The sequence below is a fragment of the Ascidiella aspersa genome, chromosome 6 (assembly GCF_963924565.1).
Source record: "Ascidiella aspersa chromosome 6, kaAscAspe10.2, whole genome shotgun sequence".
Lineage (NCBI taxonomy): Eukaryota > Metazoa > Chordata > Ascidiacea > Phlebobranchia > Ascidiidae > Ascidiella > Ascidiella aspersa.
This window is the reverse complement of record NC_139452.1, coordinates 20,904,423-20,917,100: the sequence shown is the minus strand read 5'-3', so window position 1 is coordinate 20,917,100 and position 12,678 is coordinate 20,904,423.

The following is a 12,678-nucleotide window of genomic DNA, read 5'->3' as shown; positions in this document are numbered from 1 at the left end:
TAACCTGAAGAAAAACAAAATTTGTTTGTAACTCATGCCCGCAAGACAACCATTTAATTCTGACAGAGTTCTTAAGACAATTTTCTTAGTAAAAAAATTCTTTCTTATTCATTTTAATCAGCCTTTCTAGTACGTATAGACTATAGAGGATGCTTTTATCGGAGAATTCCACCATGCTTAACACCACCCAAAACAAACGAACTTTGTTTAATACAGTGTAAAAGAACACTGACGCCAAGAAGTCAACTTTGCCCCTATATGCATGCAAATTTAATTATTTTTGTGAATTGTGGTGTATCCATCAGCAGCCAGATGCCCTTAATATAAAGAACAGACGCTTTATTTCCAACTCCATACAAACAGGAATTAAAAGAAAACCACTGAGTTACTTGTCATAGCGCTTCTTGCTTGTTATTTTATCTCCCTTTTTGTCGTTTTACTTTTGGTTATTATTTACATGGTGTTAAGTGTGGTGGAATGTTGCATTCCCTGATGAGGGCATCCTGTATAGGTAGAACAAACAGTGGATAAAATAAATTGAAAATTGCTGGAAGAGCTATTTTCAATATACATGTAGGAACAGCATAATCATTAATACCATATTACATTACACATAACTTAAAATGTAGGTAAAAGCGAATGATGAATGTTGGATAAAAAGTTTCAATTTTAGCGTTTTCATATTTTTTTTAATATCTTAAATAAAGCCATATAATATTGTGAGGTATCTATATAAAAATTATAAACGCTGAGTTAAAATCATCAAATTAGTAAATTACTGATTGATTTCAAGTCTTTTTCAATCCAAAACCGAACTTCAAAATTCGGGCGCTGGTCTAGAATCCTACCACAGTTCTAAAATCAACGCACAAAATTTGAGTTAGGGTGCGGGTTAGCGTTCGGGTGTGGGTGGGTCAAGTATTATTATATTCTTTGTTTAATAATAATACTTGACCCACCTTAACCCAAACGCTAACCCGCACCCTAACCCAAATGGTGTTTCGTTGTGGTAGGATTCTAGACCAGCGCCAAAATTCGCACTACTGTACACGGTTTTGCAAAATTACAATAAAGTATCCTAACCCAAATTACAGTCGTTGTGCTAGGATTCTAAACCAGCGCCTCATTTTTTTTTCTGTATCCAGTTACTTTTTAAAAGCTGCAGGCTTTCATAAATGTTCAACATCTCAATGTTGACATTAATAAATCCAAAAAGGACAATTAAAAAACATTTTAAAAATCTGCTATTTTTACAACGAAATTTTAAACCTTGTTGTGAGTTAACGTTTTGACGTTCCAGTATTACAGCAACTAGCAAGAATGTATAACTTTCTATGGAAACTTATTTTAGAAGTTCAGTATAATCCCTTAAATAACACTAGTTTTCAAAACATTGTTCTTGAAATAAAAACATATGTCAAAAATAAAGCGATCTTATCAATCCAGTTAACAGAAACCATTAACGAAGTACGACCGAAAAAAGTAGAGGCTCCAGCTTTCACCGTTATGAAAATTAAAAAGCAGTTACGTGTGGAAGAACTGTTAAACGAAGCGTGACGACGGGTGGAACCCCTTCAATAAACACGTGGCAAAAAAAAAGTTTCACCAAAAATTTTACATTTTTAACCTATTTTTATTAAACACTCCTGAGAAAGTATCAAGCCACAGACACGTGCAGCATATTTTTTATTGGTTTACCCCGAAATAGACCGCAGCCAGGGAAGGAAATCAAGAGTTTTCGTTAAAGCAAAATCTGAGTTTATTTGGATTAATTAAATCGCCAAAACGTTTGCTATATCGTTTTTTCTTATTTTTTAGTTGACTTATTGCTCATAAAATCGGAAAACTTTATACGAAATTGTAAGATAGCCGAATACGAAGTATACTGTTATGTTGTATTGTTTATTCCATCACAGAAGTTAGAGTTGAGGTTGAGGTGAAGCAAGGAGACCAGAGAAAATTAGGTCTGGTCCTCGCATTGAGCAAACCAAAATCACACATTTACCTAATATTCCTGTGGTATTCCATTTATCGCCTTTTTTTGTTTCAGCTTATATTCTCTGTGTCTACTCTCTTCGCCAGAGACCGCTCGGACCTCGTCAGTCAGAGACTGGTTTTCTCTCGCTAGGACCAGACCTAATTTTCTCTGGTCTCCCTTGCTTCACCTCAACTTCAACTCTAGCTTCTGTGATGGAATAAACGATACAACATAACAGTATACTTCGTATTCGGCAATCTTACAATTCCGTATAAAGTTTTCCGATTTTATGAGCAATAAGTCAACTAAAAAATAAGAAAAAACGAAACACATATAGCAAACAAATTGTTTTATGTTGAAAACATAAGACAAAAACACGATTTAAAAAATAAGCGTAATAAAGGCGCTGAATTTCAACCAAAGCCAATTGTCCAAAAGGCGTAAGTCAAGTCATTTGAAAACAGTGACTTTGTGCACTTAAATCAAGTCGACTGTTCGATCATTACAACACTACTGTCCCAAAAGAGTAGTTTCGTTTCGCATGCGGGGATATTTTACGTTTTAGGTCAGTTTGTGTGACAGTCTGCTACTAGATGTCTTCGTACGCCGCATTAAACAGAGACTGGGTTAAAACTGTGTTGTATGACAGGCACCCCAGGCGAAAATAAATTAGTCAACACTTAAAGGCAGTTATTTTAAGTACATTACTCCCCAAAAGCCTTATCCAATGGGATGAAAACATACACTGCTGATCGCCACATAAGAACAACGCAAGTCGGAACGGGATTTAAGTCTTGAACATATTAAAAACACTTGTGAAGTCACAATTGAAATTAAACTGCGATCCTTTTAAATCAAATTTAATCTTCGTGTGATTGTGACCAATGATGCGCTCTTCTCATTTGATATAGGCCTTAGTGAAACCAACCGGTGGTTTTTTTGCAATTTACATTTTCAAACGTTTTATCATGTGTTTTTCTTTTGTGAACATGTTGTAAAGTTTTAGGAAAAAAGCCAAAACTTGAATTTCGCCTAAACATTTTATTTCCGCACAAGCCATTCCAGCAACTGTTCTGTTTGGTATTGTAACCTAAATGAGAATGATATGTTAAACTGTTTACTGATTTGTGCTCGCCTTGTGATTTATCGATGTATATGAGAAAGACACGATGTTATATTAATTTCTATCCATATGTAAGTAGCCTTTTTACGTAAAAGAACGTCTCTTGATCTTTAACTGATGACCACCGCCCTAAGGAGGGTCGCGAAGTGGGAGTCGGAGTCCGGTTGTTTAGAAACGACTCAGGCCGTCCTACCGCGTTAAGATAGACACTTGGATATTCTCCAAACTCTTGTAGACTGGATGGTCTAATGTTGTTGCTTCCAACATTTTTGTTTTGTGTAGTATAGCCAGGTTGTATTGCAATCACATACAATTTAGGACAATGTTGAAATTTATAGATAGATTGTTTTAATTTGGCACGAATATCCGGATATATGCCAAACGCATGTATAACTAACCATATACGGTACAGTTACATTTTAAGGTTTGTTTTTGTCATTGCTAATGGTCGATACCAAAAACCGTTCGATGTCACACCGGTATATAAAGCTCCCATTTGTCCCAAAAACTCTCCTTACGGTTTTAAGTATTATTTTGTCCATTTATAGGTCATATTCCAGTGTGTTTAGGACGTATTCCATAATATTTTATTACACCGATTTTAAACCTTTATTTCGTCGTGGATATTACTCCGTATTTGACTTTATTATGTCGTTGGTCCTAATTCTATGGTATTATAAATGTTGACTTCTCAAACTATCTTGCTGTGCGAGTGCGACCCGAATTTAGACCGTCTTGAACAGCGTTTCGATAAATGAATTGAAAAAAAAATATATTTACTTTACATGAGGCCAGTCGAGTTTTAATCGTGTGACTGCAGCATTTTTTTCTTCGAAACCATTTTGTTATTTTGGTATGATTTAACCTTGTGTGTAAAAACGTTTTTAAGCTCCTGTCAAAACTGAAAAGGCCTGGATAAGGACCGGAATCCACAAGTTTTAGCTGTTCTGTGAACAGCGAATAGTGAAGCAAATAACCAAATGCGAATTTGGTTTGATTTATAAAACTTACATAACACGTCTTAAAGGTGTGTTTCATTTTGTTTAACCAGCCAAAATTCAGGTTGATTTTGCAAATTAACGCGCGTAATACAAGTGAGTGTACCTTAGTTACATAGCAGGTACAGGTATATATATTAGTCCTTTATCAGTTCTATTTACCCTGGAAAAGGCCGGGATTTTCATCTAGTCTAGTGACTACATTAGTCAATACGGTTTCTCATAAGTTAACAGAATTCATTTAAATAACAAAGGCCTTTGTTTCATCACCAAGAGACACTTGGCAACAATCGTTAACTAAAATTTACTTATTAATATATATTTATAGCCTTGATGCAAATGTGGAGAGAGGACGTGCTGATAAAAGTTTATAAAAAAATCGTTTTTGTCAGATTTTAAGCATTCGTTGATTCTGCTATACTTCAGTAGTATATTCCAAAGAGCGATGAATTTTCAAGTGCAGAACCTAGTTCTCACAAAAGAGAAACAAATTTGCTTGGCCCATGGTTATGAGTTGAGTGATGAATTCTTGGGCGGTGGTGCAGTTGGCCGTGTGTTTGTCGCGACACCGACCCAGGATAAACTGGAATCCAGCGACAAATTGCAGTTTGTTCGGGGGAAAAATAAACAGCTTAAGGTAGGAGACTTAAGAATAATTTTTCAAGCAGTAACTGGATTGCTCCTATTGCTGAATACAATTGTAGTTGCAGAGCGCCCGAAAAGAGAATTACTATATTATAGACAATTTACACATTTATTTGTTACAATTACAACGTTTGAATAAACAATAGCATCGCAGTGTTCATAAGTATTTGTTATCGCAGTGCTAATAAGTATGTACAATTGAACTTGTTGATAAATTTCATTTTTTACATTTTGTGCCTAAACCTGAAACTACTTGTTACCATAGCAATGGCCTTGCCATTGGTTTGTGTGTCAAATTTGATTTACGCTTGCTGGCTTGGATGAGCATTTGATCACTGTGACGTAATAAATAAAAAGTAGGCCTTTACTGGACAGCAATACATTTAGATTAAGTTTTGTGAGGTTTTGCTAGAACAATTTGTGTAGTTCATCATATGTTGCAGCGCACATTACCGGGTTTTGACAAATCTACAAAGTGATATGGTTTAATTATATTTATTCTGAGCTTTTTCAGCAGTGACGAAACGAGAAAGGCGTTTCATGAAAATATATCTTATTTATAATAATGCCTTGCTGGGAATTAATAATAGTATCATTGCAATGGGCAACTACATATTATACTTTCTATGAAATTTGAGTCTTTCCAAGTTATACTCTTAATATTTATTTCGGCATTACTGAATACCCTTTATATTCTAAGGTGGCAATTAAGATCGTGTATGCCGACAACGGTGCTACCGAATTGGCAAGTTTTGCCAAATACCTTCCAGGCGAAATTTACAACCTACACAAGACTTTTGGACAACCAAACATCGTACGTCAAAATAAAGCATGATTTTATGGTTTTGTAAACACAATTACATTCTTTTATAATCGTCATTTTATATGTTGACTTTTTCCGCTTCCTAATAGGCGGTTAAGAAAAACTAAAACGTAAAATTGGCAAAACTTTTTGTTTTTAGATAACATTATTCGACGTCTTCGTCGGGTGCAAAAGAGTCTTTTTGGTAATGGAGTTGGCATCCGGGGGGGATTTTAGAAATCTGTTCTGTCGCCATGTTGCGGCAAAACCCGGCAAGGGCTACATGGAGGAAAACGTTGCCAGACATTATTTCGTGCAAATGTTACAAGGGGTTGAACAATTACACGAAAACAACATCGCTCACAGGTAAAAATACAATTTTCACTCTAATTTGTTTCGGTGGATGTTTTTCAGACATCTATTCAAAATGATTTAAGGAAGCACCCAACAAACTATTATGTAGTTAAAATTACACAGTCACTGCCACAGGCTTTTAAATTTAGGGACATAAAGCCGGAAAACATATTTGTAACCGACGACGGACAATTGAAACTGGGAGATCTTGGTCATTCCTTCCACCCTAAAAAGAAAGAGCAAGACGAAATAGTGATGGATTTGGGGTTTCCCCTGGAGATTGCAACCTCGAATTGCGGAACCCCAGGCTATGTTGCCCCGGAAATCTTTTTTGGAAACAAACCAAAATATGACCCGTACAGGGCTGATATGTGGAGTCTGTATGTGAATATATTTTGGAAAAAACAGTTCACTTTATTTCAATTTATAATATTTTTTTATTATTTAGGGGTGTCGTTCTTTACATCATGGTTAATGGAGTCATTCCGTTTACAGCGAAAACGAAAATGGGCCTTAAGAAACAATACAACAAACACAAGAACAAACCATTGTCCTTCCGCAGTGGTATTTCACCAGGTAAGTGGTATTTTGTTTTAGCTTATCTATTTTGCACATTTTTTTTAATTTGTCGATTTAGCTTAAAATATGCCAGGTAAAGAAAATAAGATAGCTTTCGTGTAGATTTTAAAATATAGTTATTAGCCCAATTGTAAATTTTATCAAGATTGTCGATCTCTGATCAACCGTATGGTTTCCCAATGCCCTGAGGAGAGACCTACAGCGTACGACGTTCTGCGGGATTTATGGATAACCGAGCAAGCTACCAAGCCAGTTCATGTTAGTTTTGGTTCAATTTTATCAAAAATATCGACGTGTTAATGCAAGATGTAAAAAATATATGACACGTCCTATGTATACGTTTTTATAGAAATCAATGCAGCTTTCAACGGAGATCCTACAGCTAGTTCAAAATCCATGTAAGTCACAACATTCTAACGATATTCTAAACTCGTTTGCTCCATTCACAACATCTGTCACATTTTGTACAATAATTCTTTTTTTTTTTTCAGTGCACAAATTCCAATACAAGTACGTGTTGGCCTACCTTTATCAACGGAAGAAGCTCCTGCTAGAGAGACGATCGTTCCTTCTAAATGAAGGAAGACAGACTGAGGAAGATCTGCGTCTTGCTGGGATCAGGATCCTGCTGCCGCGGCAGGACACAAGTGGTGTCAGCGTAGATGAAATATGGCGCTTTGAAAAATACGAGGGAAGGGCGTCGCTGGAAATTCCAGATCGGGCCAAAGGAAGGGCCAACCAGTACACCGAAGAGCTGGACGATCACTGGGCTTGGTCTCCGGACGTTAAAAATCCAACCATGGGGATGCCGTTTGTCGAAAAGGTTGTTAAAAATTTGCCGATGTTGAAAAGATGGCGGGTGTTTCGCGACCTCGGTAAGACAGCAAAAGTAGACTGGGAAAAATGTGTCCGAAATTGCAACACCGTCGATCTTGACGTGGACAAGCCTTGGCCGTGGGTAAAGCCTGCCCCATTGCCGGTACTACAACACATGGAAGAGTCGATAATAGCAAACAAACCGCAGTTTTATGCGCGCGACGTTCTTGTTTTGTATTGCCCCAAGACAGGCGACATCATCCCGGATCCTCCAATGAAGAAAGTTCAGGTAAGGTGTACATTTGTTTGTTTTTGAACCCCTGACGTATTTATAACTAATGGTTTAATTTGCAGTTGAATAAAACGGATAAAACCAACTCCAGTGATAAGAATTTGGACGACGTCAAGGCAATAATTAACGGAATCATCGAATTAGCAGTTATTGCTTCAGAGACGCGGATGGGTAAGAACTGTTTCATAACAAATTATTATTACTGTGAAAACACAAGACAGTATAGGATATTTAATTTAATGATTGTTTGCAAAGATTCTTTTTTAAAGTTCAATACGTCGTTCAATTAACGGTATCGGTACGTCCAAGCTTAACCATGATTTGCATTGTTATAAAGGTCTTCTTTTTTTGTTTTCGTCATATCGGTTTCTGATTTCTGCTTCTGATCTCCAAATCAATTGAGGAGCAGATTTCAAAAGTGCTGTTTGTGTTTAACCGCGTCTCCGGGTGTCTTACTTTTCAGAACCACTCTGTGGTCCAGCTAAGTATCACTAAACAGCACAAAAGAGCAGATTTAACACGATCTATCTCCTTTAGGTCCAACAGGGGAAATAAAGGACGAACATTCAACTGAGAAAAAGACTGAAATTCGCTTAGAAAGTGTTGGAAAAGGAGATTTGTCAGACAAAAAAATCAAGTTAAGGAGTTTTGATGAAAGCGACGCAGGTCAGAAAATCTCTTTTTTTATATTTGGTTTACGAACCGTAGACCACAATTGTATTACCTTTAACATTTGTATTTGACAGAAAAAGGTTTTCAATCATTTATCACCAATACGACGCTGGATAATATGTTACCGTATTCACATTTTACCAAATTACCTCTTCCCAAGTACATTGCGGAAGCAGTAAAGGTTACAATGAAAATGCAAGTTGAATACAACAGTGGAGAAGGTATGAAAATGAAGAACGTGTATAATACAAATCGAGCTTGTAATGATTTCCTCAAATAATTTACGGTTTTTAAAAATTATCTGAAGACATTTTCTTTCGATTTTTCCTCACGAAATTTATTCTTTCGTCAGAAGTGGCAAGAAAACACGGCGTAACGAAAATTGTTGAACTTCAAAAAGAACAATCGAGTAAATTTCGGAAGATCAATGAAGAAAATAAATTAACAAAGGTATGGAAGGATTCTCATCAGCTTGACGAATTAGAGCGTTTAACCTGGTGCGTATGTTTTTTCAGGACGAAGACACTGTTGTACCATCTATCATCATATCACATAAGTCTGAGATTGCCACTTGTGAATCAAATAAGGAGAATTTCAAGGATAACTTATCTAATGTGCGAATTAGTTATACTTTTCAGTTTATTTTGCATATCTTTATCTACTTACTAAATTATTTGCAACTTATTTTTGTAGAGTGTTGTACATCTTAATGAGTGCCGTAAAACGAAATGGAAAGAGTCAGGATTTTTTCAGGTAAGAGTTTCATTCATTCCACTTTTTTCCTTTTTTATACTTAATGAAAATGGTAATATATTATAATAATCGGCGGCAACTGAAACAAAAAAAATTACTCTTTTATTTCAGCGAATAAAATCGAGTTGTACACGAAAGATACACAAGATAAGAAAGATCAGGCCGCGCAAACAAAATGGTAAAACACAGTTGTTTTTTTCAAATTATAAGAAGTTTGCATTACACTAAATAAATCCTATATATTTTTGTAGTTGAAAATGGAACCAGCTGTTCATCACCATTGACAACCTTACAAAGTCCACGCATTGCAAATTGCAAAAGTTGGTTTCCTAGAATTTTTAGGATGACCACATATAGGCAAAATCGCAGAGACGATGTGTCAGAAGATCAGTTGTTGACGATGGTTGAACCTGCAACACGTCAGCAAGAAAAAATTTCCGAAGAAATCACAAAAGTCGGCGCTGATTTTGCCGAATCTTCAAACATAAATTTTCCAAAGTTTCATTCTACTTGTGAACGTTCGAACCAAGAAATGAATATATTAGAAAGCCAAAGTTTGCAGTACGTCGAAAAACAAAACGACAACCCTGAAGATTGTAAGCAAACAAAAGTGGATGTTCGGCGGAAACCTAAGGTTGAAGAGTTCTTAGGCAGTAAAAAAGGCGAGACTTTTCGAACTTGTATGAAAAATCCAAGCAATCCTTTTCCACCACAAGCCTTACCCAAAGGAAAAATAGAAGCCAGACCAACTGCTGTCAATTTACTGTGTGAAAATGCCGAGAAGATGACGCCTTCAGGCAAAACGCGCCCAAGCTTGTTGGCGCGGTTTGCTTCTTGCATATTTTCAAAAAAGCGATACAGGTTGTTTGGTCGAAACAAAGTGGCTCCTGCACCTTTCAACCAAGATACGTTGGTCGATATAGACAAAAACGATTCAAGCGAAAAATTTATTTTCGAAAGTCCTGGATGACCTTTAAAAACATTTTTTTCGCTGAAGCAGTTTTATCAACAAATTACTTTAAAAGCCTGGGGATTAAAAGCTGTTTTCTTTGATACGAATCTATAGGAAATGCATATGAACGCTATTTTTGTTTTCAGTGAACTACTGTGGTTCCAACCTTTTGTAATTATCTCTATTTGCTTTCGTAACTTTAAAACATTTTTTGTGTTTTTTTTAACATTAATCCTGATGTACAATGTACCGTAACAATAAAAAAATCAAGTAATTCATAAATGCATTTTTATTCAACTTAACATTTATTCAACTTGGTATGCCTAAAATATTCATAATTGAAAAAGAGCTATAATATAAAAAGTTAAAACACCGTGAAACAACCCTTATTGTAACACGCCTCTTCAAAAATCTTACCACGCCTAAAAATGGAACTACTTTTACCTTTGACATTGGTTTCTCCCGTGATGCGGTATTATTGGTACCTGCATTGTGTCGGCGTTTGCAATTTAAATTGACACATAACTTTTTCTAAAAAAAACTTAAGTTCATACGAGCGAGATATAGATTAGATGTCATATCGTGTTTATCTTAATGAAATACATACCCACATTTTTTTTTATATATTTTCCCTCCGGGTAAGTGGGGTTAGCAATGTGCTAACCCTCCCTTTGGTTTGGGCTCATCATTGTCCCACATCTTTTAGTTGATCACAAAAACGCAACACGCAAGTCCAATGACGAACGCAAAATTAAGCGAAGTTAAATCCTCATCAAGTGGGATCATTCGTGAGTTTGTGAAAGTAGGCGGTAATCCCTAAACGAGATCCATCATTCCATTCCAAATAATATTTTACCGCGCAAACGAGAAATGTGAGGACAAGTCCCTAATAACTATTTTTTTGGCCGGTTTCACTAAGTATTCGAAATCATTTTGGTCGTCGTGAATATGCCTGCCCTATCACCTTTTAATTAACACCCATCCAAATTCAAAGTTTAACAAGTACAACGCATTATTATGTGTTTTTCGTGATTGACGCAAACTTACACCATGTTTTTTTTATGAAACCATGCAGCTGTTGCAGAAAATGGCTTTGACAAAGCATCAAGATATATGAGGGATGCGTAAAGTCTCTTCTAAATAGAAAGTCTGACAGTTTTACCTAACAAACGAAAATTTCTCAAGCTTTGCGCGAACGCCCTGCCTTCTTGAGTATATTTAAAATCCATTTAATTTTCACATTTTAACACGACGAGCACTGCAAATTTAAATTTATAACGTCATCTCTAAAAATCAAAAACCTCAGAAAAAAACCCTGGGTGTGGTCCACACCATAAGAGGTTTTGCCTAGATATGACTATAACTGAACTTAAATCAGGGTTAAAAAGCCATGCCAATCTGTGCAACACTATTTTTGGCAATCGCAGACAAGAAAGGTTGTTAACCCTAAGTATCAATCAAGGGCTGTTTAAAGCACGAAGGAACTACGACCTAAGCTTCGTTGTTTCTTCATAATATGCCTCAGAGCGTGACAGACCAACGCCTATCTATAATAGATAGGCGTTGGACAGACGACCAAACAAATCCGTCATTTTCCTAAACTTTCCACTCATTGGTTCAAATCTCTTTGGGCCAACCCATCTCTTTGGGCCAACCTATTAAATTTTCTATTTGATGTTTTCCCGTTAAGAAACTTTTCCAAAAATTACTTAGTGTACCAATAATTTAGTTGTATATGACAACCAAGTATATTTCGTGTACTAGTATACTTTTAGATTAGTGCACATATCTCTCATGCACTGTTATCTATTTTACCAAAATCAAACAATCTCTCAAAACAAAAGTATTTGAGATCTCCTCCAATAAAAAACAGACCTACATGGTCACGTGACATGTTCAAATGTTCCTAAGCCATTAGCATTGGTAATTTACCAAGCATATTTATAATCGTTTCGTAGGATTTTAGACCAGCGCCTTAATTTTAATTTTATTAATTTGACTTTTATGTTTTTTTCGGAGTTTTAATGTATTAAACATGAACGTATTAAATTAACATTTTATGAGCATTATTGTCGAATGGATGCTGTGCTGTCCGTTGTTACATTGGGCAAGGTTCTCTGAGTTGATTTATGTTCAAAGTAGTTGTTTTACAGTTTAACTTTTATAGCATAAGCTAAATATAGCTCCAGATTAAATATTTTATAGCTTCAGATCCAATAAACCAGGTTACATTTTAGTTTGGGACTTACATACAAAATCAAATTAGAAATGAATTTGATGATGACTATAGTTTCTACCATGATTTTACACACCTGATTCTGATTGAAAGACATAACTGCTGGCGATTTGGCTCTCGAGCTCTGCGAATTTTTAGATTCAATTGGAAGTTTGTGTTATGTTGTAATTTGATTTTTAATAGAAAGGACAAAATTCTCTAATAATCTATTTACAAAATTGTAATAAACACTTTTTTGTTTGCCACTAATGAACCACTGTGGAAACTATGGCAAGTGCACCCGCAAGTTTTTTACAACCTTTCAAAAGTGAAGAAATAAAAACTGCCAAAAAACGCTTATGCACCTTAATTTATTACATCGGTATTACAGTGCACTTTTCTTACCTTTGTTGCACCCGGTCACCCAGATTTTTTCAGCCGTGCAGCGCAAGATCTGCCATGCTTTCCAGACGAGCTGATAAATATCCCAACCAACTAA